The sequence below is a fragment of the Prionailurus bengalensis genome, chromosome B4, assembly GCF_016509475.1.
Source record: "Prionailurus bengalensis isolate Pbe53 chromosome B4, Fcat_Pben_1.1_paternal_pri, whole genome shotgun sequence".
Lineage (NCBI taxonomy): Eukaryota > Metazoa > Chordata > Mammalia > Carnivora > Felidae > Prionailurus > Prionailurus bengalensis.
Window position 1 is genome coordinate 53,599,107 of NC_057358.1, and position 27,842 is coordinate 53,626,948.

General features: G+C 37.6%; 1 protein-coding gene across 1 annotated transcript in view; it reads left to right on the top strand.

The window, feature by feature from the left end:
* The window catches only part of PDE3A (phosphodiesterase 3A), a 312,046-nt gene that overhangs the window by 206,465 nt on the left and 77,739 nt on the right, over positions 1–27,842 (top strand). The window lies entirely within an intron of this gene.

The following is a 27,842-nucleotide window of genomic DNA, read 5'->3' on the forward strand; positions in this document are numbered from 1 at the left end:
GAGTAGCAGGAAGTGGCAAAATTGACAAAAATAAAGATGTGAACATATTTGAAATAGAGTACTATATGCAAACTAATTAAAAACAGAGGGATGAGTAGCTCGGCAGAAGCATTAAGGTATCCTAAAAACAGGAAACAAGGATTGCCTTGGTCTTACATACTGTGAAAGGACTAAATCCTCTACTAGCAGTAGACAGAACTGAAGAACAACTCTTTGAGCATTAAGCAGTCCATTGCCAGTGGGAATAAGATTAGGCAGTCTTTATTTTAAATATATTCAATTTATGGAAATTTACAAAAATAAAATTTGTCTTGTAGAGAACAATTTTCTTGTCACCTAAAGACCTTCCTTGATAATGAAAATATTATATATTTTTTCTTAGTTACGTGCTATTATAGGCACAGGTGGACTTTCTTATTTTTCAAATGGAGTATGTCCACTTGTGAGAATGCAAGATTCAGTGACCCAGAAAGAGTAACATGGAATTACACAAAGGAATAAAAGAAAAGGGTAAATTGATAAATGTTGAATGAATGTATGCTTTCCAGTTTCTACTTTTAGATCTTTACATTTCAGAGCCACTCGTAAGTTTACAGTTAGTTATCTGTAATCTTTGTTAGGCTTATCTTTTGCATTTTCATTATGACACACAGCTGTACCGTGTTGCCCTAAGTGTTCATTCAGAAAATATTCTTTGAGTATCTATTTTGTGTTAAGTGCTATAAATGCAAGAATAAGCATGATTCTTGCATACCTGAAAAAAAAAACAGCTACACATCATTCATCAATTCATTAAATAATTCATTGAACGTTATGACTCTTCTGTGTGGACAGACACTGCATTAGGCATTAGAAATAGGAACACAAAAATGAAATCGCCATGTTCTTAGAATGGATGAAAGTGTGTTTGGTACTGTGTTGGCAGCATGCTTTGAGAATGATAGAGACTATAAGAAAAATATAAATACATTTGATATTCAGGTCATGCCTGATAGAAATGAGGGGCATTTGAGACTCTTGAGAGTTGATTCAAAATTAGACAAGGGAAGGGTTGTGGAGGACTTCCCATGCAAAGGCAAGGTGTATAAAAGCTTAACAGAATTTTAATTCCGTAAAACAGAGCGAAGAGTGCTGGTTGGGAAGGAGCTTGAGACTGACAGAGGTCACATCTTGCTGGTCCTTGTTACTTTTTTTTCATTCAAGTGTAATTAACATACAATGTTGTGTTAGTTTCAGGTGTAGAATATAGTAATTCAGCAATTCCATATATTACTCACTACTCATCATGATAAATATACTCAATCTCCTTTACCTATTTCATCCGTCCCCCTCCTACTCCTCTGGTAACCATCTGTTTCTTCTCCACAGTTTAGAGTCTACTTTTTTGTTTGTTTTCTTTTTAGTTTGTCTCCTTTTTTTTTAAAGCTAATTTTTTTTTTTTTTTTTTTTTTTTTTTGGCGGGGGGAGAGAGAGAGAGAGAGCAGAGGAGGGGCAGAAAGAGTGAGAGAGAGAGAGAGAGAAAGAGAGAGAGAGAGAACGAGAACCATAAGCAGGCTTCGCACTGCCAATGAAGAGCCCAGTGAGGGGCTTGAGCTCGAGAACTGCCGAGATCATGATCTGAGCCAAAACCAAGAGATGCTTAACTGACTGAACCATCCAGGTGCCCCTTGTTTTGCTTCTTAAATTCCTCATATGAGTGAAATCATATGGTATTTGTCTTTCTCTGACTAACCTCGCCTAGCATTATACTCTAGATCTATCCCTGTTGTTGCAAATCATAGGATTTCATTCTTTTTCATGGCTGAATAATATTCCATTATATATATATATATATATATATATATATATATATACACACACACACACACACACACACACACACAAACACAACTTTCATTCATCTATTGATGGACATTTGAACTATTTCCATAATTTGGCTATTATAAATGATGTTGCAATAAATATGGGGGTGCATGTGTTTTTTTTTTTTTTATTTTTACCCAGTCTTCCAGGTATAAAGTGATATCTGATTTTGATTTTAGTTTACATTTCCCTGATGATGAATGATGTTGGGCATCTTTTTATATGACTGCCAGCCATCTCTTTGTCTTCTTTAGAAAAATGTCTATTCAAGTTCTCTATCTATTTTTAATTAGATTATTTGTGTTTTTTGGTATTAAGTTCTATATGTGTTTTGGATTCTAATCCCTTATTAATACATCATTTGCAAATATCTTTTCCCATTCAGATTTCCTTCTTGTTTAGTTGATGATTCCCCTCACTGTACAAAAGCTTTTATTTTGGTGTAGTCCCAATGTTTAATTTTTCTTTTGTTCCCTTGCCAGAAAAGATAAAAAATGCTTCTTCGGCTAATGTCAGAGAGACTACCACCTATGTTTTCTTCTAGGGATGCTATGGTTTCAGGTCTCATATTTAGGTGTTTGATTTAGTTTGTGTGTAGTGGAAGAAAAAGGTCCAGTTTCATTCTTTTTCACGTTCAGTGTTCTCACACCATTTGTTGAAGAGACTTTTTTCCCATTGTATATTCTTGCCTCCTTTGTTATGGATTAATTGACCATATAAATATAGACTTACTTCTGGTCTCTCTATTCTGTTCCATTGATCTATGTATCTGTTTTTGTGCCACTATCATACTATTTTGAACATTGTAGTTTTTAGTGTATCTTAAAATCTGGGATTGTGATAGCTCCAGTTTTATTCCTTTTCAAGCTTGCTTTGGCTATTCAGTCTTTTGTGGGTCCAAACAAGTTTTAGGATTGTTTGTCTAGTTCTGTGAAAAATGTTGTTGGCATTTTGATAGAGATTGCATTCAATCTTTAGACTGCTTGGAGTAGTATGGACATTTTAACAATATTGTATTTTTAGATGATACTTTGCTAAGGCTTTTGAAGGACCCTGAATTGGGAACTAATATGATTAGATCTATAATTGAGGAAGATTATTCTGTTAGCAACATAGATAGGAGATGGATTGCTTAACACTTTTCAAAGTCATTCTGTAGCACTTGGATAATAGATGAGCTGAAAGCAAGAGATGTGAGGCAGGAGACAAGTTAGGAGACTATGAGGATAAAAAAGATAAAAACAAGCTGAACAAGTGTGATTGTAGAGATTCAAAGGAAGGTTATGTCCTGTCATGTCATGTGTTGTGTCTTGTCCTCAGGCCTTTTATGACCTCCTCTAAACTAGCTAGTCCCCTCACCATACATCTCTATTATTTACTACCACAGCCTTATGTTTCCTTTATACTATTTATTATAATTTTTAATATTTTTATTTACTTATTTATTGTACTTATGAGTATAGCTGTAAATGGGGTGAACCCAGGCATGCTTTTTTCACATTTGTGTTCCCAGTGCCTGAGCAAAATATTTGGCACATAGTAGCTACTTGACAAATATTATATTTTTACATTTATATATTATATTATATTATATTATATTATATTATATTATATATTATATTTTATATTACATTAATAAAAAATAAATATGTGGGACGAACAAGCAAAGGATATCTTTTATTTTTTTAATGAGGTAAGTAGGTAATGTGGTGTAATCATTGAGATAGGAAATGGAGGAGGAGAAGCAAATTTGGGGGGAAAGAGAATACAGATTAAGTTTTGAGCCCATACAGATAGTTTCACTTTAACGTGATCACCTTCTAAGAGGCAGTTGCACATATGATTGTGAAGTTCATGAGAAGGGGCCAGACTAGAGATGTAGATTTGGAAGTTTTTGAAGATTTGGAAACTTATGAACTAAGCCAGATGCAGTTGCCCAAACAGAATGTGAAAGAATAAGGAGATGGCACCCTGCGACACAACACAGCCTCAGGAAATGCAGTAGCATTACTAACAGCATGAGAAGAGGAAAGTATTAAATCTTCCCAGGATATCAAGCAGAAACCAGCATAAGGACTACCTACACTACCCAAAGATTACCCAAACAAAGAATCCTAGGAATGGTTTTCAATTCTGAAGAGTCAGCTGGAGCAAAGTTACAGGAGGAGGCATAAAAGCACAGTGCTTTGAGAGCCCAGTGAATAGGTCAGCATGGTGGAGTAGCACTCCTAGCACATGTGATTCCTGTGGGTCAAGTGTGGTGGAGAAGATGGGTTAGGTAAGAACCACTGTGACACACTTTGTTTGCCCTACTAAGGAGTTCGGAATGAAACCAGTACATAATAATCACTGAAGGATTTTAAGGAAGGAAGGTCTGCTACATTAAGTCCCACCCCTCCTCCCACCATGTCATTGAATTCTGTATTTTTTGGATTGGTGCATGTTCACATTCATGTGTATTTTTGCATAACTTCCATGAGTCTGGGAATCAGAGTGTGAATTTGGATTCTAACTGGCTTAGTTAGCCCCTAACTAGTACCATGACTTTAGACCTTAAATAACTTCTTTATGTTCCAGCCTTCTTAATTAAAAAAAAAAAAATCATGAATTTGGCTGTGTTATCTGTAATGTCACCCATTGCTTTACAATTTTGTCGTTGTGGTATGTGCTTTGGAAACGGGATTTTATGTATCCTAAAATGCCCAGTCATTTTATTTGCCAGAAATAAGGGGAAAAAATTCCTTGGTTCTTTTTATAATTATGGGAAAGCTAGTGAAAAATGTAAAGACTACTGAAGTAATAGTTTTCGGGAGATGGGACAAAAGTGGAGAGGTGCAATTAGAAACGAGTAATAAATTTAGGTTTGAAAAATTCATCAGAGCGGGAGAGGAGCTGTTCTATGAGAATTGCACCCATTTCACTACTTGTTCCAGGGAGAAACTTTAATGGAGTCAGAAGAAGTTGGTAAAGATTATTTGTGAATTAGGTTTCACTTCCTCTGTGAGAGTTTCACACTATTCCGAAGGAGTACAAGGCCAAGGCAGCCTTCATAAATAAGCGGTATTTCTTATGATGTTTTTATTTTTAATTTAAGGATAGTATCAATCAGGATGGAAAAGTACTGAAGCATTAAAGAGACCTCGACTCTCAAGACCATAAGGTTTATTTCATGCTCCATCATGTGTTGTCCATCATGCTTTGGCTTGGAGCTGTGTCCATATTGCCCTTCCATTAAGACAAGGTGGTGGGGCAGCTGCCATCTAAGGCATTGCCAATCATTGGCAGGGGGTGGGGGGTGGGTAGGGAGGTTATTTCTTGAGCAATTAAGTACCACACTCTGAAAACACGCATCACTTCTCCCTATAACTCATTGGCCACAGCCAGTGGCATGGCTCCACCTAACCATGGAGGAAGCGGGCAGTTGTAATCCCTCCAATGTGTCCAGAAGAGAGGAAAGTTGGGAATATTTTACAAACACCACCTTGGTTCACCCTTCTAATTGTTGCTGGATGAGAAAATTATTCTCCCCAGAGTTAAAAACAATTACACTTCTCTCCTTCTCAGGGGAGACAACCAAAAACTTTCATACAGTGTCCATGTGATCTGTTCTTTCCTCATTAGGGAGTGTATTAGTTTGCTAAGGCTGATGTGACAAAGTGGCTTAACGTGAGTGGCTTAAACAAAAGAAATTTATCGTTTCACAGATCTGGAGGCTAGAAATCTAAGATCAAGATGTTCATGGGGTTAGTTCCTTCTGAGCGCTGTGAGAGAGAACTTATCCCATGTCTCTACATAGATTCTGGTAGTTTTCTGGGCATCTTTGTTGTTCCTCGACTTGAATAAGCATCACTCCGATCTTTGCTTTTATCTATACATAGCATTGGCCTTATGTATGTGTACGTCTCCAAATTCTCCCTTTTTATAAGGACAGCAGTCCCATTGCATTAGGGTCACTCTAAAGACCTCATCTCCAAATAATGCCACACTCCAGCATATGGGAGGTTCACATCTCAACTTATGAATTTGGGGGAACACAGTTTAACCCATAACAAGGAGTAATGGGCAGTAATTTCTGTATCAGATGTGGATGTGGCTCCTGTTGATCCTGAGACCTCTAAATGTAAAAGACAGCTTACCAGCCTTCTCACTCTCCCCCGACTAGTACACACACATACAGACACACTCATACAGTATGCACGGGTGGAAAATAGACAGAATCAGCACAGCAAACACTGTCACTTGGAAAGGGAAGAAAGGAAGTCACACAGCATCACTAATGTGAAACAGTTCCAAAGCCTTATTGGGAAACCCTTATCCTGGGATAGTATACATTTTTTCTTAGATCTTGGTTCTGCTCCCTGGAAGAAGGCCCCTGTCCATTGTTCCCTAGGTCCCTGGCTCTGACCTCAGAAGTTCTCCCTGATTATCCTCCAGGACCACTTGTAAACTGGGCATTGGGAAGCATGCCCTTCTTTGGAACTGAGCACCCTTATTTGATCACTACCTACAGAGTGTTGGGATCCAAAGGGTTGTGTTAAGTACTGAAAACTCATTCATTTCCTGTTATAACACTTTCAAAAACATAGCTCCTTTTTAAGCCGATTGCATTCAGCTTTGTATACTAATTACATCTACAGTTTGTTTCTGCATATATGTCTTAGATGTGCTATATCTTCCCATATGGTGTATGCTTCTTACTCCCACTTTAGATTCTGATAATATGAGACTATTAGACTTTGTTGGAAAACCCTACCAGATTTTGATAAGAAAAGTATCTTTCTTTAGTCTCTTTTTTCTGAGTTATTTTATCCTACTGAAAGGATATATTGAGTGCTGTGACCTTAATTTAGTTTTGTTTTAAGACAACCTGGTCCATTCAGAGGTTTCAGCAATGGGAGTGATGCCCATATTCTTATTAATCCTTACCAAGACTGAGTAGTTACAGGCATTTTTAGTTCAGTCTCCTCAGCTTGCTCTTTTGCCATGTGAGAATGGGAAGCAGTTGCCTCTTTTCTTTCTTACAAATGATAACACTTTTTTTCTGAGCTTATCTGTTTCTTGTCCTGCCTTATCAAATACAGCTCACAGTAACCAACACGTGCTACTCATATCCTGTTTTTCATTCTTTCTGCTAGAGCTACAAGTTCATTAGATCCATCATCTACCTTCAAAGATACTGAGAGTGACAGTGTTACCAAACATTCCTTCTCTGCATCACATAGACTGTCTCTTTCCAGATTCTGAGGGTAGGTTTCTCACCACCTGCCACCAGATCCCTAACCCATTGCCTCATATATTAGTGATTTTTTTTTACAGCAACACTCCACTTTTGTCTGCCAGTTTCTGAATAGCTTTTTATTACCTTAGGTTATGTTTTGTTAAAATCAAAGCAAAGATCTTAGACTCAACCTATAGGTGTAGAGAAAGCAGTTGAAGAGCCAAGTACAATGAGAGTGAGTGAAGGCATCCTTGACAGGAAGAAAAATGCATGCTTACAAGGTTGGCTTAGAGTTGATTCGTTCATAAAAAATATTCTAAAAGCTTTAAGAAACACCTATTTGGGATGGAGAAATGAGACCAGGCATATTAGATCAAAATTTAATATAAAAACAAAATATAGCCAGCTAAAATTGTGTAGTGAGCACTACAGAGGTGTCCAATCAAATTAAATTCACTGTGCCCACATTATATTTATCATGTAATAAACCATTGTGGGAGGAGGCCTCCTGCACCACTTTTAATGAGCCCATGACTTGGAGGTGGGGGATTCTGGGGAGGGAGCAGAGAGTTTTTGACTAATTCTTGGGGTTCAAAAACATGACTCCCTTGTTCAGAATTTAAAATTTGAATTAGAACCATGAGAACACATAAAAGTTAAGAAAACAGGACATAACATTTTAATGGTCTAATATTGACTATAGTGGGTGGAAGTCAAAGAGAAAAATCAGTGTGGACTGAAGTCTTCAGGGATAATTTCACAGAAGCTGTTGGCTTTAAAGAATGAATAAATGATGGGGTGGAAATGAAGAAAAGGTCATTTCAAAATTCAACCCTTGTAACCATACTGGTAATATTAAAAATATTCTAAGGTCCAAAAGCATTTAGTCAATTTAGTGCTGTGATCCTAGCAGTCAGTGAACCAGTGTACCTTTTGACGGGCAAGGGCCTTTTGATTCTTTTCTGTTTCTATTTCTATTGATCGTGGAGCTGGGAAAATGACTGCAAATTATTTTTTGCTCTTTATTTTTTGTGACACTGAGCGCAGTAGTGTGTGCTAAGTCAGAGGAATAAATGCACAGGCTAGTATTAAAATCGTGCTCTGCATACTCACATCGCTTTCCTGACACGCATGAAAATGTGCAAGCATTTCCTAAAAGTGACAGCTAATGGTATAAATTAACCTCCTGAATCTGGTTCTGTCATTTTCAAAAGTACTGTAGCGCGTGAAATATGAATAGTAAATGGGAAGAAGAATGGCATCCCCTCCTCCCGCTTTCAGAAGCAGATGGAAGGTTCCACTATCAAGAAAATTATAACCTCTCAGTTTGTTTATTACTGAGATTTTCAAACAACCTTCCTTTACAGTGAACTAATTTAGGCTTGGGGGGAAAAATAGCAGAGGACAGTTCTGTTTAAATTTCCTTTTAAAACTGAAAGGCTTGCCAAATACTGAGCTTTATCACCGGCGGAATAAAGGCAAACTAGCAGTAGTTTATCACCATGGCAAACATATTCAATTCAGTGTGAATAGCAGGTACACATTTAATGCCAGACGGAATGCTTACACTTTTAGGACTTCGAGGTAAAATTCTAGTTTTTGTTTTGTTTTACTAAAGAATCATTAAGCAACAGGTGACTAATATTGATAGAGGTCATCGTATGAGAAAGATACAAGGAATGGAGAACATGCTTCGTAGCTTGGAGCCAAATGTGTCTTCCACTCCTTCACCTGATACCTTCCCCCTCATGTTAGACTTCGCTGCTACACTAGTTAAATACACACATGCATAGACATTGCAAACAGCAACATGTTAGAGCTTGCAATATCTTTCTTTGGAATCGAGCGTTTAGTATATTCATACATACTTGTCTCTAAATGTGAAATCTATAGAGAAATCGTGAAATACCAGAATTTTAAAATTGGATAAAACTTCATTGACTAATAGGACTAAGAAGAGAAACACCTTTTAAAGACTTCTTTTACATTGTAAAAATGTGGTTTTTCTTTGTATTATTTAGTTTGGTGGCTTTTTATTTTTCATACTCTTCACAAGTCTCTGTTCATTGATTCAGAAATTTCTAAAGACACATTTTTACAAAAAAAAAAAAAAAGAAAAGACATTGCCCTCCAAATTAAGACCTAGTGGAAATAGCCTTGTCTGTTCTGTTGCTTTAAAACTGGATATAAATGAAATTATTTTGATGGAAAGAATTCAAGTCATTTTGTAAATAATAGCAATATTGTTGTTAATTTATATTTAAAATGGTTCAGAATACTGAAGTTGGAATATTATAGTGAAAAGCTATATACATTATACTGTAAATTATTAAACAGAATGATTTGTCACCAATGATCCATGGTACAAGTTAGAATCTGAAACAATAGTCATTACAAATGCACGTATTGATGTTTATAGCAATATGTTGGGGACTGTAGACTTTTTTTTCATTTTTGTGTTTGCTCTTGTCTGTAAGTAGAAATATTTACTCTGATGTGATTCTTGTTTGCACTTGAAAACAAGTGCCGTGTTGTAGAGTGAAGTCATGGTGAAATATAGAAGTGAAAGAATAAAAGGAAGTACATTTAGAAATAATATTCTCCCACAGTCCTAATATGCAGAGGGGGGAAAAAAGGACAATTTTAGTAATTACTAGAGCTATTCTTAGGAAACTACTGCCTATGGAGCTCTTAAATTCTGCAGAACAGTTTTATAATTGCAGACCTATTCCCTGTTCCTTCCCTTTTTTCTCCCTCCCCCACTCATTGTCTGAAAACTGTTTTTTGTTTGTAAATATCCAAATTGTACCAAGTCAAGCCTCCACCAGAATGCTGGAATTACCTGCCCGCTCCAAAAGAACTCAGATTCTGAAATATTCTCCTAACCCCCACCTTGCCTCATGCATGGTATAAATTCTTGAATATAGAAAATATTTTTTAATCTCCTATATTTTCTGTGCTCTCCGTAAATAAATAGTTGTGATTTAGGGAAGCACTAAGTATAGGTAGATAATTTTTCCACTGATTTCTAGATTGCCCTCAAGGAGTTGCTTTATTTACCTTACTATAATTCCTACAAGTCATTTCATCTAGAATGAGAGATTGGTTAAGAATCTCTTTTAGTTGGATTTCACTAAGGGGAACAGTATAGAGGATAATGGTGAAGAGAGCAAAGACTCTTCTCCAATTTCATGGAGTCAGAGACTGCCTGGAATCAACCCCTGCCCCTTACTTATTACATGTATGCCCTTGAGCAGGTTACTTTAACTCTACCAACTCCTCTGTAAAATATGTATATAATGTTAGTACCTTCTTGACAGGGTGATATGAGGACTAAATGGCAAAGTTATATCAAGTGTTAAATTAGTTGCAGGCATAAAATAAGCCCTTAGTAAGTGGTAATTTTTATTCAATTTCCCACTATGATATTTGTTCACTTTTTTTTCTTGATCAATGAAATTAAGAAATTACTAATGTTCCTACAAAAAAACCAGCTTTCATTTTTATAGTCTACAAATAGGAGAAGACACAGATGGAGTGAGATATGTATTAATTCTAGTATATTATAGAACAGGAGTGCCACTTAGTTTCTGTGGAGAGCTTTGGGTACAGAAGAGGTTTTTTTTTTCATTAAATTTTTTTAATGTTTATTTATTTTTGAGAGACACAGAGCATGAGTGATGGAGGAACAGAGAGAGAGGGAGACACAGAATCTGAAGCAGGCTCCAGGCTCTGAGCTGTCAACACAGAGCCTGATGTGGGGCCCGAACTCATGAATGGCGAGATCATGACCTGAGCCAAAGTCAGATGCTTAACCAGCTGTGCCACCCAGGCACCCCCAGAAGAGGTTTGATGAGGACAGAACAAGAGCTGATTGGCAAAGGCCAGTTTCAGCCCAGATTCAGAAACATCTTCTAATGACTACAGCCTTCCAGTTTAGAAAGACTGCTTTGTGAAGTGGTGAAGTCCTCGTCACTTTCAACAAAAAGGATCCCAAGAAAGACTGGGTGCTCTTGTTTAGCAGTCACACAGATGGTCAGTGTCCGTTGTCAAAAGTATGACCCTCGATGCTCTCAATTTTTTTGTGAGGTAACCTACAAAATCAAACTTGGAAATACTAGGTCATTAGAGATTCACATTTGGGTGGGATGATATGTTATCAACTCAAAAATCAAATGTTAGTGTGATTGGTGAATTATAGACATTGGTCAGTTGCCCAGGAAACTGTATTAAGTAGTATATTACATGACTTGCAATCCCAAATTGTTGATCAAAGGGAGTGGACCATAAAATTACTGCCATAAGGAGCACCTGGGTGGTTCCGTCGGTTAAGTGTCTGACTCTTGGTTTTGGCTCAGGTCATGATCTCACCTTTCATGGGTTCGAGCCCCACATTGGGCTCTACACTCACAGTGCAGGGCCTGCTTGGGATTCTCTCTCCCTCTCTCTATGCCCCTCCCCTACTCACACTCTCTCTCAAAATTAAACATTAAACAATTATTGCCATTTGAATGTGATGCCTTTAAGTTTCTTATCTCTCTAGAATGTTTCCATCTAGCTAAGGTTTAACAGCATCATTGCCCAATATCAGGACCTTCTACTTCACCTTGACAGGCTTTACACATACTGATTGTTCCATGGTAGCAACCAGTAATCCTGACTTGACATAGTAATGCCAGACACTTGATTAAAATATCCTTTTTTTTTTTTTTTTTTTAGAAACTGATTATAAGACTGTTGTATAAGTTTTCTTGTCCTTTTTTACATTACAGTCCTAGGAGTAACTCCCCAAAGCACTATTATGAATATGAGATGTTTTATGTCTTACGTTGACTCAAACTTGGGCTAGGTCTTAGACAAGACAAAGCTTGTTCTGTCTAATGGATCTGTCTCAAGTGTGCCATTAAAATTTTGAGTATCTTCTTTTTTCTGGTGATTTTTATCTTTTGTGTCCTTGCTTCTCTTCCTCTGAAAACGTGTTAACTGTTTTCTGGACAGTTTTAGAGTCTGTTCTCTTGATTTCTCTATTTTATTAGAAGAAAAATAGTTTCCACTTAAAGACAGTTATGATTAGGTAAGGCACTCAGCACATTCTTTGCTTCTCTGCTTTATTTAATACTTTCTAGAAGGGATGTTAGATATTTTTGCTGATTATTAAACGTTTTAAGGTACAAATCTAATAATTCCTTGTTCTTATTCTCTCTTCATTTACCAAACTGATATTTTCCCTTGCCTGATTCTGCCAGGGCCTTCTGAGTTTTTTATTTTCCATTCTTAACCCAATACACAGAGCTCATAAAAAACAGTAGTTATCAAGTGACTGGTGTTTTTTAAAAACTTGCTTAGTTTATACGTTGAGTGAAGATGTTGCCTCTAAATCAGCAGCTGCTAATGACCTTTTGTTCCAGGAAGCTGTGAGAAATCCAGATGGAGTCCTGGAGCTGAAGCATAGTTTAGGCTTCGCCCCAAGTTGGTATTTTCCAAATGTACCTTGTTGAGTTTTATCTTAGGCCCTAATGGATTTATTCTTAGACTTTGCAAGATTCACCTCAACTTCAATAACAGGGTATTCATTCCCTTGCCTTCTCTTTCCCATTACCCCTTCTGCCTTAAAGTAACACAACACAAGGTATTAAATATCTTGTAAAGCTATAGGATCAGCATACTTGCCTTCCATCCTGCCACCACCTTTTGCCAGTTGATGGGCCTTTTGGTAGTTTACAGAATCTCTCTGAATCAGATTCTTCTTGTGTAAATGGTAATAACAATTCCCACTTATCAGGTTTTTGTTTTGTTATTAAAATGGATAATGTGTGAAAATACCTAGCATGTTACTAGGCACATAATAAATCTGCAGTAAGTCCTAGCTGGTTTTCTCTAGCTATAAAAAAGTTGTCTTTTGAATTCTTTTTTTTTTTCTTTGCTGCACTTGTTCTGCCTTCTTTCCTTTCTTTCATTACTTCCATAGCCATCCCTTGAACACTTAATACCATGCTAGGCACTGAAGACGCAAAGATGAATAATACTCTCCCTACAGTGGAGAGAGTTCACAGTGTCATGAAAAAATGGACATGCACCATCAAGTGTTGAAATTAACTTGAGGATGTATGCACAGGTCATTTTCAAAAAACTTCTGGAAAAGGGCCAGCAGAGGCCTTCTGGAGGACAGGAATTGCTAAACTAAAGCTTAAAAGATGAGCAGAAAGACTTGAGAAGATACGTCTTCTGTGTAGAGGAAACAACATAATCCAGAAGCGTGCAACAGCCTACTCAGAAGAACAAACCAGAAATATTTTATAGAAAGAAAAAGAGTGGCAAGAGTCGAGTTGAATATGAGAGGGAGAGTAAGAGCTCAGTCACACAAGGCCTCATTTTGGATATGCCATGTTCCCTTTTAGAGTTAGTGGGTGAAGACTTTCAAATTCTACATCCCTCCCATTATTTCTTCTCCCTGCACCCTGACCACCATGCGTACATCACTAACTTTGCTCTTTCTACTATTGGAACTGTATCCTATTCCTCCAGTGAGTTGAAACAGGGTAGAAAGTTTAATACATAAGAGGGAACTCTTGAAAAAAAAGTCAGCCCAGAGCACACATAGTCCTATCTGTACTTCATAATCACTCACCTAACTTAGAGGATGAATGTATTTTCATCAGAAGTTATAACTGGAAAATAAGGATATTAAAAGTTCTTTTCAATATTAGATGTTTAAAATTTTTTAAAAAGTAAAAAAGCAAAACTTTTAGGAAAGGTGAAGAATGAGGTCCATAGCAATGTCTCTAAGCAATACCAAGATTGGTTAATCTTAATTAATAGACTTATCCTTAATATATAAAATTATTTTTTCAAAATTGTTTACCTTTGATAAAGGTCTGCCTAGGTAAGTGAAGTGTACCAGGATTTGGATAAAATTATCTGAGTCAAATGTGTATGCTTTTACCTTGAGAAATAATGTGTTGGGAGCCTAAAAAGGAGCTGATTAATTGGCTTTTAATGAGACCAGTTTACTCTTTATGGTTGATAGTATTTGCCCATTTCCAGGAACAGACTGGGTATTGTGAGTATTCAACTTCTCCCTTTTAAGTAAAAAAAAATAATAGGCAATAATAATTTAAAATGTGTATTCTCCTTTACACTGTGTGTAAATATTAGAGTTGTTTTTTTGTTTTGTTCTAATTAGGACTTCTGGAAAGGATTTGTATTGGATGGGTGTCTCTTTTATGATTCTGTTTCTTTGATGAGGTGCAAACATTCAGTTGACTTATTTGCTTTTTTTCAATAATTTAGAAAAATATGTGTTTCATGGAGTTATATCTAAGGCAAAATAGCTTGATAACTATATCATATGATTTCAACATTGAAAAAAATTCTGTCCATCCAAGTTTCTAGTGAACTATTAAAAGATGTGTGCAGATATGTAAGCTCTCAAGCCATTGCATTCAGCCTAAGGCTGCAGACTTATTCTCTGTAACACTGGGTGTTTATTTACAGGGATCAAAGAGAGCATGTGTGGAATCACAAGTCACATTAATAGTTTTCTTTAACACCTCTAGTCTTGGAATAAATGTACTTCAAGTCCTAAAACACAAATAGAAAAGACTTTAAATTTTCTTTTTAATGTAATGATCTATACAACCTTTGACTGGAATTTGGAGAGCTGGGGCCAAATGGCACTGTTGCTCTGATGCTAAAGCCGGTTCTTAAAATGGAGCAGAGAAGAAATAGAGAAAAATCTTTTAAAATGGCTACTCTGCTCCTGTCCTCCACAACTGAAAGTCAGAGCTTTTTGCCAGAGAGGAGGGGAGAGCAAAGTTGGGGGTGGAAGGGAATGATGAAGAAGGCAGTGGGGGCAGTTGTTTTTCTGTGCCTGCTGACGTCAACGAAATTGCCAGATGGCATTTGAATGTTTTGCAAAAAGACAGGAGCCTTTTATTACAGCTGTCACATGGGGTTTCATTCATTTGCATTCCCAGAAGTGGTCCAAAGCTTTCCCTAACTGTAGGAGTAATGAGGGCTCTGTACCTTCGGAGACCCAGAGAGCCTTTTGTAGGATGTTGTTACCTTAAGTGGCTCTGATAAGGGACACATGCTCAGAGAATGGCATATTTCACTGTCAGCTTCAGAGGGCTATGAATTACGCAGCTTCAATTAGGACTATAATGTGATCATTCAGAAATATTCTCTGCAGAAGGTCTTTTGTGGATCCTGACAGCTTTGGAAGCACACTCAGCAGCACCTGAAGGGTTAAAAATGGCAATAATGAGCTCTAGGAAAAAACCCAGGTTTTGTGAATTTATCCCAGGACAAAAAAACACCTAATGGAAATAGACCTGTGCATATGTACAAACAGCTTTAGCATCACCATCTTGCCCTGTGCTGCCTGTCATCCCCACACCATTTGGAGGGACAAGAAAGGAAAAATGAACTTTTAGAAAATCTGTGGGTCCATGCATAGAAGCAAGAGGCTTTGAAATACCAGGGACTGTGCTCAGAAACTGACTCCAGGCCACTCTCTTGAGCCAGGCTGACCTGTTCCCTTCATACTCCATTCCTCCCACTGCCAGAAAATTTCATGTTTTACTTAATTTTCATGCCTAGAATTTCTGAAAATTTTAATTCACTGGATTGTCAACTACATTTTAAAATGACATACCTATTTCTGGGACAGGTAATTGGATGCGTTGATTTCCACAGCTAATTTGAGAATGACAGAAGAGATAAGGTACTTATACCAGAAAAGTTTTTATCTTTGTTTGCTATCACTCATATTACTTGTTACCACAAATACCAAAATGAGTTGATATTTGAAGACGGAGCTGTGTTACCCAGGTCACTTCCTCCTTCTTACCTCAGGTGAATGATATGATGCGCTGTTTTGATGGCAATAGGTCTGTGTGTTGTGCTGAAAGGAAAAGCAGCTTATATACCAAGGGAATTGGAGGCAAGGGACAAGGAAGGCTTAAAAAATTAGCTATTTGTATTACCTAGTTTCAGTCTTAGGCCCACACTGGCAGTGATAACAGAGTACTTACAATGGGACTGATCACCTCAATTTGGTCAAAAATCTTCCGCCCTTTTGTCAGTGGCAACACATGATGCAGATGTCAAGACTACTGGCTCAGTGATGGACAGACCTAGAGCAGTTTCTGTATGCCCTGTTATGCTGCCAATGAAACCAGTCCAGTCACTGCTACCATTCCATGCTCCAAATACAGGGTCAGCCATGAAATATTTTCCAAATATTAACTATGAGAGTGGAATTGTGGGGAGTGTGTTCATCTTATTTTAATTTCACTTTCTGGTTCCGATTTAGGATCTAGGGAGATGTAGGAGATGATGATGAAGATTATGAAGGTTTCATACAAAACCTTGCGGTTTCCTCTGATTCCTTTTTCCCTCTCATCCTTAGGGGCAGGGGCCCATGTAGTGGCATGACCAGTGTCTTATATTCCTGAATAGATCCAGATCTGAGAGGTGGCTTGAGGTCAGGAGCAAGGAACATAACACCAACATCAAAGAATACCTCTTAGGAGAAAGATGGTATCAGGAAACACGACCAAAATGGGCAGGATGATGGGAATTAAAAAGAGATGGGATATAAATATAAATCACCCACTCCCAACCCCAGGCAGCACCAAGGTGTTTTACAGGTGGAATCAAGATGAGAAACGTATTCATAAATACATATTTCACACAGAGTGTACCTGGATGTAAATCTCAAGAGCATGCAGACAACGGTAGATCTATTACACACCGTGTTCCTGTTTCCCTGAGAATAAACTCTAGGACAGCTGTCGTGTTAATAGCAGTGTCCTACTTTGTGTGTCCTAACTATCCACTCAGAAAGTACAGAGCACTTGTACGAGGCATAAGTATTGCTACTGTTGATACTACAATGGCCATTATTCATTGCCACCTATCTAAAATGCTAGAGTTTTGCCTGAGCGTTACCAGAATTAAAACAATATGTTCCTGAATATAACTTCAGGTGATAGTCATTTTTGCCAGATTGTGCTTGTCCCCATAAAGTCCTAAAACAGCAAGCCTATGATTCATTTATTTCTCAACTATAGAGACATAATGTTCTGTAAACTTATCTCCTTTTTTCATGAAGTAGGTTTCTGATTGGGCAGTAATATGGTATATTGCATATATTGGACAGTGCTACAGTTCAAGACAATATAAAACCATATGTAGATTTCACTGTTTTGAATGGAGTATCATAGCAAAGAATTGAATAGCCAATTGCCAACTTACATTAGAGTCAAACCACCATCTACTCTTATTTTAATAACACCATTTCTCAGTCAGAACCAGTTAGTGTAGAGTTTGTAGGGTCTGGTATCTCATTGCTGGTGCCATAATCCAAAACGCAATTCCATTTCACAAAGGAGTAGCTACAGGAACAGCTTCATTCTGACACACAGGTATAACCTTCCCATGCTTGAGGCAAATGGCCAAGACCTGTGCTTTGTTAAGGAATCAGAGGCAGTGATGATGACAGGCTGTGCTAGGCTGAGTGTCATGAGTCTTGCCAAGGGGCTGGTAGAGATGTTATTTTTCTACTAAATTCACCCAGATAATCGAGGTTTCAAAGAACTTATGAATTTTAACTTCTCTCATGAGAGGCTGATAAACCATAATGCTAGTGTACTCACTTTTCTTGAGAAATATCATTGCCAAACATTATAACACGGTGGCTATTCTGTTTTTGCTTTTGAACTAGAAAAGTCTACCTAGGCAGGGGTGCCTGGGTGGCTCAGTCCATTAAGCATCCAACTGTTGATTTGGCTCAGGTCATGATCTCACAGTTGTGAGATTTAGCACCGGGTTTAGTTCTGTGCTGAGCATGGAGCCTGTTTGGGATTCTCTTTCTCTGCTGCTCCACTGCTCACACACATATACTCACTTGATATCTCTCTCTTTCTGTCTCAATAAATAAATGAATAAATAAATAAATCTTAAAAATGTAGAAAGTCTACCTGGGCGAATAAATCAGTGAATAAATAAATGCAACTAATAACTTGCTAAGCATTTTGTATGCACCTAATGAGTTGCGCACCCTGGAATAAGCACTGGAAATAAAAAAGTTAAATAAAGTCAAGTGGTGAAGACAGGTATGCAAACAAAGCATTCCAATTTCAGGGCAGTGATTGATACATAATTAGGGTGATATAGGAGTACAGGTGATGGGTATCTACCCCAGTTTGGTGTAAAGTGGGGAGTCAGAAAAAGTGTTTTTGGAAGAATGAAGTAGTAATGGAATAGTAGGAATAAACCAGGGGCACCTGGGTGGCTCAGTCATTTGAGTGTCTGACTTCGGCTCAGGTCATGATCTTGTGGTCCGTAAGTTCGAGCCCTGTCTGTAGCCTGCTCCAGATTCTGTGTCTCCCTCTCTCTCTCTGCCCCTCCCCCACTTATGTGCTCACTATCTCTCTCTCTCTCTGTCAAAAATACATAAACATTAAAAAAATTTTTTTAAGGAATAAACCAAAGGAAGGTGGTGGTGAGAGATGGAGGGCAGGGGGTATTGAGGAAGTAAATACCTTTACCAAGATGTATGATTAAAAACTAGCATGTGGAAAACATAAGTAATTAAGTACTTTTGGAGCAGTAAAATACAGTGAATACTCTTTTTAAGAGTGAAATAGAGTAGCAAGCCATATAGCAGGTAAAATGCCAAGACTCAGTGATTAATGAGATGAAGTTGAGGGAGGGGACTTAAGGCTTTGGAGATAAGGGTGAATGATTTGGGGCAGGGGGAATTGAAGCAGCGACTGAGATCCTAGAGTCAAATAAGCAGATTAGGAAAGTTGGTAGGTGAGGTGTGGGTGCTAGGCTCTGAGGAGCCATGGAGTCTCCAGGGGGTCCAGTGACAGTAGAGGCACTGGATAGAGAAGTTTTGGGCAGAGATGGTTTAGGTGTTATTAACTAAAAAAGATCATATGGATTTCATGAGAGCTTGTGAACAAATTTAGGGAATGTCTATAGAATAGAGAAGAGCAGTGGGCTAAGAGAGGAAACCTATGGAAATGGGTTTTAAAATGTTGAAGGATCGGGAAGGAGGAGGAAAAAAAATCCAGGAGAGAAGTGAACTGTTCAGAGAGATAGGAAAAGAACTAGAAGGACATGATATCATGGGAGTTGAAGGAAATGAGGTTTCCAGAAAATGCATGCCACCAATACTGTAAATGGAGAAGTCCAGTAATGCAGGATCTGAAAAGTATACTTTGGATTTGGCAATTAAAACCCACTGGGATGGCAAGAGCAATTACAGTCTTGATTCTAGAAGACCAGCTCAGTGGGATGGGATCTAAATGGAAAATTAGAAAATGAAGACTGTGAATACTAACTGTTCTTTCAAAAAGGTTGGTAGAAAAATTGGTTGGTAGTTAACAGGGGTGTGGAGATTGGGGGAAGAATATGGGATTAAAGAGGTATTCTAGCAAGGGAGTAAGAGGTATTCTAGCAAGGGAGAGACTGGGGTGTTTCCAAAAAGGTGGGGTTTATATAGGCTGAGAAGACTCTAGTATCAAAAGTTTGCTTACAACATATACTTTCAGAGTAAAGAGACAAATGATCTTAATGGTTACTGTCATCTTGCCGTCAGCTTAATGTGTCCTTCTCAATGTCAGGGCTTTTTCTGCCAGCTCCTTTTGAGAACGAGTTGGCAAGTTAGGAATATTTGAGTCGCAACAAACAAGCTCTTTCTTCCCAGCTGCTCCTTTCTAATATTCCCTATCATAACTCGTCAGCAAGAAATTCTTACCACAATAAATTCTTCATGACAAACATAATTTTCAACATAGTATTTACAGTTTATGGCTAAAATCTCAGAACGGATACCAGTATGTCTCCCGAGCAGAAAGGCAATCATTCAGCATCTTGGGTAGGTCATATTGTGGAAAGGTGGTAAATCTTATCTATTTAAAGATTTGATTTAAGAGGCTTTTTAAAATTTTGTAAATCTGAAGAAAGAAAGAATGTTGTCTCAAAGAGCATATGGGGTGATATTTGCTGATGACAGTGGAAAGCTCAAAAGTTAGTATATTCATTTTGAGAAAGCAGATAGATTAACTATAGGTCTCCAGAATTATCTCTTCAGAAGAACTGATGATCAGCCTGCACTCAATAAATTTAAACATTGTATATGGCCATAGACAGTATATAGAAATAGTATATAAAACTCTTTTAGCAATGCGTCCGAATTTTTTCAGTCTTCTGTTTCCCTTCTGTGTTCTAGAATTTTCTGATAATGTGACTGTATTGTAAATTACCACAAACAAAGCCACTTTCTGCCAAGTGTGCACGTATGCTTGAGTGCTAACCACAAACAGGAGCCCTGGAAATAAGTAGTGTGTCCCATCATCAGGGACTAAGGAAAATCAGCGAGGGCATCCAAAGGAAGTTCAAACACGCAGCCTCTCCTTTCTTCAGCACTCTCTTTTTGTTCCTGGCTCCTGGGAATCTACGTTTGCCAGTCACTTGAGCACTTAGGCCATCGCCTTAAGTAATGTGGTACTCAGTAGGAGGTTGTAAGAACATGAAGGGGATGTTGTTTGACTATAAGGACCAGGCAAAGGCACACTTTTTGGACTGATTAGTATGACTGAGAGCCTACAAACTTTTGAGAACCATTTGTTAGACTAACATATTGTGTTAGAAGGCAGAATTCATTTAATAATTATGTTTTTGGAGTTCTTACAGCATGCTGAGTGCTAAGATTATAAAAATTAATAAAAATCATCCTTGCCCTCAAATTCACAATCTGGCAAGGAATTTATTCACAAACAATTAGCAGTAGTGCAATATGATAATAGATGTTGGGAAAGAGTGCTACAGAGGCTTTGAGGCTGAAGTGATTAATTTGGTGTCAGTTTGGGAATGAGGCTAAAATGTTTTATGTTTGAATGTTGGATCTTGATCATTAAAAACAGTATATCAGAGAAATGAAGTGGTAGGCAGAAGTAATACCATAAGCAAAGGCATGGGGTTGTGGTAGCATATGGAGGAGGTAATCTAGCACAGTTGAGGAGGAAGCACATTAGTGGGATGTGTGGAAATGTAACTGGGGGAAAAAGGGTTAAGGATTAAGTTTTAAGATACCTAAAGCCATCCCAAGAAGTTGAATCTTGTTCTATAACTTCAGAAAACCATCAAAGAAAATAACAGAGCAGCATATTAGTATCTCTGTATTGGGGAAAAAACAAGTTTGTGGTAGGAAAAAACTGGGGGAAAAAACCCTACAGCCATTCTCATGTGAAATAATGAGATGGACTAAGGCAGGGATTAAGGAATTCTAAAGGAAGAAGTAGGTGAGGGGCTCCTCAGTAGAAATTTTCAGTTGCAGTGATTAGTTTGATGTTGGAGGTGAGAAAGTTAAAAATCCATTAGAAAAAGCCAAGGTGTCCAGTTCAGGTAAGTAATTTTGTCGTTAGCCAAAATAAAAAATAAAGGAGGGGAAGAAGAGTCTAGAAGATGGAGGTGAATTATTTTCTTTGGGAAGGTAATGATTGTGGGGTATCTGAGTGAAGCTATCCAGAGAACAGATAAATACACAGGCTGAGTCCAGAGAATTGGTCAGTGTTGGAGCTCCAAATTAGCAGGTTCTCACTGTAATGCGAGAGCTGGAAGGGAAGGGCATAGATAGAAGAAGAAAAAAACAGTACAAAGGGTCAGTAGTTAAGGAGGGAAGAAGACCCAGCAAAGGAGGCATGGAGTTCCTTCTCAGAGGGACTGGAGAAAGCCAGGGCAGGAGAAAGAGGCTGTGAAACTGGGCTAAGAAGACAAAACCAGGAATGTTATCATTAGATATTTTCATGAGGATATTGAATGGACTTGATAGAGGATTTTGCTTTATTTCGTTTATTTATTTGAGAGCAAGAGAGCATGCTCATGCAAGCTCAAGCAGGGGAGGGGTAGAGAAAGAGGGGGAGAGAGAATCCCAGGCAGACTCCGTGGTGTCAGTGCAGAGCCCCACTCGGGGTTCGATCTCATGAACCATGAGATTGTGACCTGAGCCGACATCAAGAGTCAGACTCTTAACCAACTGAGGCACCCAGGCCCCCTGAGGATTTTATTGTATCAGATACATCAGTAGAAGATTAAGTATCTTTAAAAAGGATGTTAAGAGAGAGTAGAGCTCTCTTTCCAAGGGTTTAACAGATTAGAATTTCAAAGGAATAAAGAGCATCTTAGATGGGGTCAAAGAACAATTTTGTCGGGAAGGGAAATGCTAATAATGTTCTTAGGTTAAGAGGAGGGAAAGGGGGAGAAAAAAGAGTGAATAAGAAAAACACGAATGAATAGAAGTATACTGTTTGTGTTTGAAGAAAGAGTAAGTAATTAGGCATCTTTTTGCTGAACATGGTTAAAGTTGCTGTGGGAGTAGAAAAATAGATATAAAATGATTCTCATTGCCAAGAAGCTCACAAAATCCACACTTGAGAGTAGAGTACATTTGCACAGGAAGATTTTATGAATGGCATTTTGATTATTACAAGTCATATTGAAAGTCCATGGCATCTGGTAGTTTGCAATTAAGGCACAGTTAGGGATAGTGTACTGATGTTAGAAGTGAGTCACTTAGCTAGAGTGAAACTAGTCCTCGCTCTGCTCTCATATCTCCCAGTGAGCCACCAGGGTTTGCTGAACCTGTGATAATCATATTTTATTGCCTCCTGATATCCTGAATGTAATAAAATCACTGAAACCAATTTTTTAAATTAACAGGATGAACTCTGTAGATAATGCTGCTATAAACACAGGCTATCTATAATAGCCAAATTATGGAAACAACCCAAGGGTCCATCAACTGATTAATGGATAAGGAAGAGAAGGAATATTACTCAGCTATAAAAAATAATGAAATCTTGCCATTTTCAATGACATAGATGGAGCTAAAGAGTATAATGCTAAGTGAAATAAGTCAGAGAAAGACCAATACCATATGATTTCACTTATATGTAGAATTTAAGAAACAAAACAAACAGACTAAGGGTAAAAAAAGGCAAACCAAAAAACAGACTCTTAACTATAGAGAACAAACTGATGGTTACCAGAGGGGAGATGGAGGGGGATGGATAAAATAGGTGAATGGGGATTAAAGAGTGCACTTGTTGTGATGAACACTGGCTGTTGTATGAAAGTGTTGAATCACTGTATTGTACACTTAAAACTAATGCTGTATGTTAACTGGAATTTAAATGAAAACTTAAAAAAAATAAAGTGATTAACTCGGACTTGCAAACACATTATAAAATTTTATATTCATTACCACCTACTTATCTACTAATTCCTTATACATTTGTTAGTTTTATGCTGTATTAGTTACTTCCAACCATAAGAAAAAGAAAATTTTATTCAGATTACTGGTAGGCCATAATTTGAAATGCTTGTTATGTTATCTCTTATAATAAGGCCAGAGAAAAGAACGCTTCAGGGCTAATGAATTCATAACTCAAGAACATTGTAACAGACCTCGTTTTTGTTTTTTTTTTATTCTTTCCACTTTGCTACTGTCTACACTATTGGCTTCATCCTAAAGCTGATTCCACTTGGTTATCCAAAGATGGCTGCTGGCAGCAACATTGCTTCCTTCTGGAGGGTGAAGATTTTTTTTCCTAGAAGCACCGAGCAAAGTTCCCCTCAAGTCTCATTGAATCACAGTGCTTAGGACCTACCTACCCATCCTTGACCAAATTCCTGGCCTTAGATATGGAATCACCATGATTAGTGTAGAGAGTCAATGACAACATCCATTGTGTATAGTTTGAAGAGAGTTAAGAACTGGGGCATGTCACTGGACATAGGCCTTGATATCAAAATGTTACAGTAGTCCCAAGGGCAACAATCAAGTCTGCCAACTGATCAACAGCCACAAGACCTGCTTGACGGGCATCTGAAAACCTGTTTAATCTTTTGGGCACATGTAGAGTGTGGTTAGTGACAGAGATACAACAGTAAGTTTAAATTACTGTTAGAAATATTGAAACCAGCAGGAAGACAATTTGAGGCTATGTATAGTTAGATCTCACTCTATATTAATTTCAGTCTTTAGTTTGCCATCAGAATCAGCATGTGAAAACATTCATTGCTTCTGTGTTTGTTTTAATCATGCTTTGCTTATTTTTTCCTATGGGATATTTTAATTAAGTTCTTGAATTATATTTCCACTGACAACTTCTTTTAAGATGAAATAAAACTAAAAGAGACTGAAATGATGGCTAAAGGGGAATTAACTGCCAGCTTCTCCCTAGATCCTTCCTCTTGATCCCCAGGGGAAAAAAAATAACCACTTTTTAATCACACTTTTATTAATCTTGTAAGATCATAAGATCATAATCTTAGAAGATAATTTCTGAAGTCAGTTTGTCTTCTTTGCATAGACCTTTGTCTTAATGAATCTGTGCTGAATCTCAACAAATTGTTGGCCATTTGTATTCCTTCAATATGCTATTATTACTATACTAACAGCATATGGAAGCATTGACCAAACTAACAATTATGTCCACAAGGAAGAAAAATCTATGACATAAATGTTGACTGATGCATCATTATGACCAAATGACTTCTTTTCTTGCCTGATTTCCTCTTCACTCAGCAACACATTGTTGCTAAACATGAGGAGTAGGGTATCATTTTGAAATGCTTCTCATACAGAACCTCTATAATCTGGCTCAACATCTGCCTATTAAATATCTTGGTGAGTTACTGGGGTCTATTGACCCAAAGATAATCATATTTATTATCTGAATGTCTCATAACGTTATGAATATAATAAGATTATAACTGAAACCAGTTTCATAAACTGAAGTAATTAACCCAGACTTGTAGACAGATGCATTATAAAATTTTATTTTCATTACCACCTAAAAGGAAAATGAAGACAGATGCTTTCCTATTAGCAACAGAAGTCTCGACAAGAACCACCAGTTTTTCCTTCCAGGAGCAAATATTACATGAGATCTGGCTCAAGTATGAGAAATAAGGACAAAGAATAAATGGCATTTTTCTTGATGGAGAAACCGTGGGATCATCCCTAAAAATTCATTCTGGGAAGAGTCTAATTTGATTTTCAAAAACAAAACAAAACAAAACAAAACAAAACAAAACCTAAAGGAAGGGCATATAATAATATGAATTCTTGGGTTGCCTGGGTGGCTCAGTCAGTTAAGCGTCTGACTTCAACTCAGGTCATGATCTCACAGTTTGTGAGTTTGAGCCCCGCGTTGGGCTCTGTGCTGGTAGCTCAGAGCCTGGAGCCTGCTTCAGATTCTGTGTCTCCCCCTCTCTCTGCGCCTCCCATGCTCATGCTGTATCTCTCTGTGTCCCTCAATAATAAATAAATGTTAATTTAAAAAAAAAATAATATGAATTCTTAGAGTATAGTGATGATGTTAATAAGTTCTTGATAAGGAGAGCCTAAATTGATGAAGATTAATTGCAGGAAGAGTTTATGGAACTAGTAGTATGTAACAAATTGACGAAGATATTTTATATCATCAAAGGTAAGTGACCATACATAGGAATAGTTACCCCCAGATACTGGTAGGCACTTTTGTGCTGTGATTAGTAGTGTAGGTGCAGACTGCCTGGGTTGAAATTCCTTCCTCTTACTATCTGTGTAATGTTGGACAAATTACTTGTGCGCTAGTTTCAAACTTTGAAAGTCATTCCCTTTATAATTTGTAGAGCTCTGAGTTGCCTTCTGGGAAATCCAGAAATGATATTCCTCAATAATGTAATATTTTTAAGTTTTGATATTTTTAAGATTTTAACATTTTAAATATTCTGTGCATGCCAAATGGTTCACAGGTAAGCTTACCTCTTCTCTTAAAATCAGTTAGCAAGAAGCAGACCCTCAAGTACTCTGAGAGACAAGGGAGTTTCCAGTTCCCTACACTTTACTGGGGGAATGGGAAGCTGGGGAGCCTTGCAATCCAAGTTTCAAAGTGGAAACTTGGGTGGTGGAGCTATGGGAGTTCTAAGGGCTAAAGATTTTGAGGGAAGTGTCAAGAAACTGAACGTTTCTATGTTTGAGTGATAAGTATCTTTGCAACCAGTCCCTCTCCCTTCTCATGCTTCTCTTCTCTGGAGAGTTGATTTTTATTTTAATCCTATGTTGAGGAGAGGTATGGATGATAATGGTGACTCAGCTCAGGGTAGTCATTTTCAGAGTTGGCCAGAGGTAGGTGTTTTGAGACCTGCATTTTAAGAAACAACTTACTTCCCTTCTGGTAACCAGAGGTGGTGTGATTCATCACAGGATTCCTTCAGTTTCCTCTTTAGTCCTCCAATCGCTTTTAGTCCCCTGAACATCTGCCACTAGACTGCAGGCTTCTTGATGGCAGCTGCCAAATTTGTCTATCTCCATAGCCCTAGGATGTAGACGGTACAAAGTACCCAGTACATGTTCAGTTAATAACTGTTGAATAAATGAGGCAGAGATGGATGTTTCCCAGTGCCTCTGTATTTCCTTTTTGAATCACACCATTGATAAAATGTGTTTTGTCTTAAAATATTGAGATATAGTTGAAATAGGGTACATTTGCACTGTAGAACAAAAAAGAATGCTTTCATACCTATTATTAAGTGGTTGTATAAGTTTGTGTGAGCTTGCCTAGGAATTTCATCACTGTTTATAGTGTTATTTCTCTAGAAAAATTCTATGTTCCAAAAAAAATGGTTTTAAAAGCATTTTGAAATTTGATCTATTTATAAGTTTGGAAACCTTGTTACATAATTTATGGTATCTTTGACTAGTTGTAGAAAATAGAATTTACTGTGTTTTAACAGTACATTTATGAAGTATTGGATGTTGTATTAAAACAGCTTGGGCCTATTAAGAGTATCCATTCACCCCTATGTTTAAATTTGGAGGGCTACTACCAGGATATATCAAAAAAAAAAAAAAAAGAATATTTTCTTAGTTGCTTAGACCCAATGTGGATTTTATACCCCGCAAGTGGACTCTCCACCTTTTATTTTGTGAGGGCAAGAGTACTTGAAGAGATTCTCAAAAGAAGGAACTGAGAGAATATTGTGGACAGAGTAAAAGAAGACTACTACAGGAATAAATACATTATATTTTTTTCATGTCTCAGTCTTGGATGAATTTACAGGTGCAACTGATTCTCCTTAATGTTACTTTCACTCTTCCCTCCCTGGCCATTCATACTGTAAGTATCTAGTTGGACAAAATCATTGCTGTGGCAGCCTTGGTCAAGTCTGTCTTCTCTCCACACCTTAATCTTCCTTAAGCACTGTGCGCTGTTCGATTACATCATTTTTCTTCTCAGACATCTTTCATCAGTCAATTACCAACTGATAGAATTAGAAAACTTTGTCCTTCATTCTTGGTCATCTGAAATCAGGCTTCATATTTCCTTTTCAACCTTATTTTCTGCTAATAAAAAGCAGAAACCTTCCATGCCTGAGAGACTAGCCTACTAATGGCATCCTGTATTTGTTTTTCTCATACAAACACCCGACCCTGTATGTTGACTCCATGCTTCTTCAAGCTTTACTGCTCTGTTTCTCACCTGCTCTGTGCCTGCTCTTCCACTTCGCCAGAATCTTCGGTCTAGTTGTTCAGTCGTCTTTCTTTTCCATCTGGCAGACCCCTCCCGTTTTCACTTTGTTGCCTTTTCGTGTAAAATTTCATGCTGAGTAACACTGAAAAGTACACAAACAACATATTGGAGCTGAGGTCTCTAACCTCAGCTGGACCTTCAGGATTGCCTGAGAATCTAGCCAG